Below are 5,278 nucleotides of genomic sequence, written 5' to 3'. Positions count from 1 at the left end.
TTCTAAGCAACACATAACCTAGAGTTTGGAGTTTGGAGTTTGGGGATCTAAGTCTTAAATCATTTTTGTTTGAGTAAGTATGCATGCTACCCCCAAAGTATAAAAGAGAAAACGAGGATGAAATTACTCACTTGGAAAAAATGACGTTAACGAAGAAAGACTTAGAATAAATCTTCAAGTAAGCGAGCCCAACGGTTCGGTTTAACGTGTGTGCCCTAGATTGAAAGATCTTGAGTTAGTATTGAGACTTTGAATATGGAATATAAATGGTATTTTACAAAACGCGGTAAATAAAGTATAAGTTAAGACTGGGTTTTCAGGATTTTAAGTTATATTTTACAAAATTCGGTAAATAAAGTAAGTATAAAATGAAACGAGATTTACATGAAACCGGATCTTTGATGTTTTTACTCAAACTTTTTAAGTTTTACAGAGGGGAGTTGGTTTAGTGCAAGTGTGCACGATCCCGCTAATGTAAGTATCAAGATCCGACTTTTAAAGATTTGATTTAGGCGGTTCGGGACTTGATAAAGCACCAAATCCAAACCCAACTTACCATAATATTTAAATATATGAACGCATTTAGAAAATCAGTAGCTTAAACAAGTTTGAGAATTTTTATTAATTTCCCAAACTCGGGTTTAAGTGAGTGTAAATCGACCTGATTTTGGTATAAAACCAAGTTTGGTTTCAACACACCATAATTAGAAATATAAATAATATAAAATGAAACATAAGTTAAAAAGTTTAGGAAAAATTTTGTGATTTGAACGGTGACTAGCTCGTTAAAACGGGAAGTTTGAGTTTTACTCGGTTTTTACCCGATACTTGGTTTAAAAGGAAACATATTGAAAAAAAAACATTTAAAAAAATTACTAATACAAAAGCAACAAAAGAAACAAACAAAATAAAAAAATAAAATAAACAAAAGAAAATAAAAAGAAAAAAAAAAACAAAAACAAAACAAAAAATAAAATAAAAACAAAAAAAAATTAAAAAAACACGACTTCACCCACCCATCCGCTGTGGATAGGTTGGGTGTTTCCTAAAAATCTTGGGTGTCTCTAGTAAACCTGTTTAATAAATGTAAAATGATCCGACTTGATATTATTATAGATTTATAGCTAAGTGGTCTATTCTAACAAAATTAAAAAATATTATTATTTTCATAATATAATGAAATACCATTTTTATATTAGAGAGGACGGGGCATCCATATTGGTAGGGTCATGGATTCCAAACCACATGGCAACATCAGTGTCACCCATAGTGGATAGAGTGCATAGCTTCATTTCATGGCAAAGATTTGCCACATAAACTTGACTCCATTACAAATATTGGAGAATTAAAATTAATTAATAATTAATTTATTGCACATGTGTGTAGATGCTACTAGTTATTGTGTAATTTGTGGTACTTAAGAGTGAAATAAGGTGGCAGCGCATAAGTGGCCAGCGCATAAGTAGTACTATGAGGGTCCCTTCCGTTCCTTATATATGGTGTGGTTTAACGTAATAAAAATTTTAATAACACTTTATCATGTCACTATTACGTAGGTAATACTGTTATGTAATGGAATTCAACTAACTCATTATTTTAATTATCAGGTTGTGGTTTAATTAAAATTAAATGAAAAATGAAAAGAAAATTGATGATTGGTTGAGGTTCCATGGACCCACCCCTCTTCTCTCTGACACCTGTTAAGGAGGTGGCGTGAAGGAACCTGGATACGGATCTAGATCTTGATAACAACGATACACATGTTGATTGATATACGATTAAGCTGGAATACGTTATGGAGATGACAATTTGACAGAGTAACGAGAGAGAATGATCACTGAACTGAAAACTTACATTAATGAATAATTTACAGACTATATATAGGGGATGACCACATTCGTTAACTTAACAGTTAACGAATGTGTCATTCGTTACAAATACTTTAACGAATAAACATACTTATCCTTTATACTTTAACTGATAGCGAATGGCCCTCATTCTTTATCTCATTCGTTAAACTTGGTTAACGAATGAGCTTACAATTAGACGAATGTGTTACATTCGTTACAGAGTAACGAATGTAACATTACATTAGAGCGAATGGCTCATTTAGCCATATTTACATTAAGACCCTATACTTTATACTAAATACATTAATTCCCTGATAAAGACTGAGACGTACAAAACGTGTATCAACAAACTCCCCCTCGTCTCTAGCTCTTTATCATACTTTAGCGTTGAAACATCTTTGTCTTCCAATCAACGCAGCTATGAATCTTGTATGCGTAGTAGACACGAACAACCCTCTGAAACTGCATTGCAAGATCATAATCCTTTACATTAGCGAATCAGATCTAACTTGTGAATAATGCGTCGTTGTCAGACTCAGATAGATTGACCAGCCACATCGGATCAATTATAGGTAACGTCTTCGTGCGTAAACCCTGGCCATAAACAATAACCGCTTCACCTGTATGATTATCATAATACCAATAATTAAATGAGGTGAAAAGACTCTGAGGGAATATCTTCATCGGAACCCTCTTCATCGTCTTCGGCGGTTTCACTATTAAAATTAACTTCCTCCATCCTGTGCGTGCATCTATCTCGTCAATATATATGTGTTTCGGCAACTGAGGCTGGAAGAATTTGAAACCAAAGCGGGTTTCATGCAATAACTGCCTGTAGAACCAGCTAGCCCATTAATCGTCTCCACGATTAACAAACGGACGATTTGCTAAGGTTCGTACATCCCATCGAGGCATAGATAAAATATCGTGTGGGCGTTTGAAATAATAAATACCATGCTCCCACTTAACGATATATACCTTAAGATCTGAATCGTACAGCCATGCCACCATATCACCTTTAACGTCTTTAACAGGCTTATACTTCTTCATCTGGTATGCAGATTCTCGAGCTTTCTCAACTTTCACATCTTCTCGATCATAATATCTGAAAGTTTCGATTATCTTATTCATCTTTTCAACGTTATGCTCAAACATACCATCAAAAGCACGTTTCCTCTTCTTCTCTGTAGTGGACACATAGCTCGATTCAGCAGCTTTTAACTTAACTTTTTCTTCCTGTAATCGATGCTCTGCTGCATTGAAATGCTCAGTTGTAAAGAATGGAATACCTGAGTCATTATTATTATCTGTGTAAAACTCTGGATATTCTTCAACAGTAACATCTTCCACTTCCACTTCTTCAAAATCAGGTACATTCCCGTGAGGAATACCTGTATCAGTACTATCTTCCATCTCCACATCCACATTTTTACCCAATTCCTCAATCTCATCATCATTTAGATCCAGAAGTAAGGCAATTTTTTCTTTTGTTAACGAATGATCAACAAATTCACCTTCTTCGATCTCATCAGCATTCACCATACTGTAAATAATCCCATCCATTCCTACCAGAAGCATATTAGCCGGAATAACATCTATTGGCTTGGCTCTCGTGTAATCTTTATATGGAACAATCTGTAGATTACTCGCTTCTGATCCACCACCAACACCAGCATCAGTCTTATTACGCGCCGACGGTGTAGAACTTCCGCCCGGTTGCTGATCTACCCCACCCCCTGCACCATCCTGGTCATCTTCATTATTTTTCAACTTCTTTAATTCATCTTCTTTGCATGTCAGTTGAAGAATAATCTCCTCTTGTTTGTCTAACCTCTCCCCCTGAGCAGTAACAAGGGCTCGAAGTTCTTTATTATCATGCTGAGCTGTAAGAAGATGTCTCAGTAAGTTTCGTTGCGCTAGCTCACTTGCAGCTCGATCTGCTTGCATTGTGTGTGTTGTAAATGCAACAGATTCATCATATGAAACCATTGAGTGTGAGGAGCCATAAGATAAAAATTAGGATGTATTGGTTGCATAGGACCCTGAGGATGACTGAATGTTATAAAGGAATGCTCAGGCCTCGGCAACGGTATAGGTGTAACAAGAGTAACAGGTGTTGTTGGCTGCGGTGTAGGCATCTGTGCCAATACATTATGTAATATATCTCCAAACTGAATATCAAGCCTCATAGTAGTAAGAGTTGGAGGCATTGGAGACGTAGGCATTTGCACAGGTGTTGGAGAACAAGAAAAATCTGGTATAATCTTAGGAGTAGGAGATCGTGGAATCTGTGTACCTGGAACTGGAGAAGTAGTAGAAGAAATAATAGGAGTAGAAACACCAGTAGAAGGTACAAAAGGCTGGCTTGGTATCTCAATCCCCGAACCCCTTCTAACTCTTTGTTTCTTGACTTTCTCCCCTTCTTCTGTCATCGGTTCTTTACCTTTACGCTTACGCTTCTGTTCATAACTCAACTCAGCTTGTGGTCCTGGACCACCATCACCTCCACCGTCATTACCATCACCATCTTCACGTTCCGAATCGGAATCCTCATGAATCCAACGATCATTAGATGGTGCGTCATAATCAACATCTGCTAAATGACCAATCAAACGTTTGAACTTAGGTCGATCTGCCAGACTCTGCCCTCTATAAGATCTCAACCATCTCATAGTTTCTTTGTTCATGTGTTCAAGCTTTATAACATCAGCTTGATCTTTCTCCAAGTCTGGCACCAAGTCGTTGATCATCATTTGCAGAAAACGAGGATACATTAAGAATTTGTGTCTGCTGGTGATATTCTCCTTCAGATGATAGTAAACCAAGTCAGAGAAATTGAATGGTTTATTCAGCACTAGGGCCACGAAAGCAGATTGTAACATCACCCTACACTCGTTGAAACCTCCTTTCCGACCACCCAGGCAATGTATAAGAACATGAAGCAGATACTTGTATTGTTCACACAAGTTCGCTTTGTTGTACATTGATTTACTAAATCTCCATTATACTTTACTCGGCCGAATAATCCTTTTATCAACACTCGATCGAACTCACATCTATCATCAATAGTATCATGAAAACCCAGTGAGTCTCGAATAACTTCAACATCTATCACAACCCGCTTATTCTAAACAACTGCTTCAATATGATTTTTTGCTTCATTAAAGCTGGCAGTATTCCAGAATTCCCTAATAATCTTCTGATATACAACTGTTCGGGTAGAGATGGCCTTGTAGATTCTCGAGCGGATGAGAAAACGAATCATACCCCCAAAGATAGGAGTATCTTCAAAGTTCGGCTCTACAAATGCACATATGTTGTGGCTCTTGTTCCAAGACGGTGCCATATCTGTAGAAAACAATATATAAATAAAATATTCCAAAATAATCAACATATTAATGAATGACTATCATAGTCGTTAAAAACTT

This window comes from Bidens hawaiensis, unplaced genomic scaffold (assembly GCF_021521415.1).
Source record: "Bidens hawaiensis isolate Kalapana, Puna unplaced genomic scaffold, B.hawaiensis_p1.1 tig00051483_1, whole genome shotgun sequence".
NCBI classification, from domain to species: domain Eukaryota; kingdom Viridiplantae; phylum Streptophyta; class Magnoliopsida; order Asterales; family Asteraceae; genus Bidens; species Bidens hawaiensis.
This window is presented reverse-complemented; position numbering follows the sequence as displayed.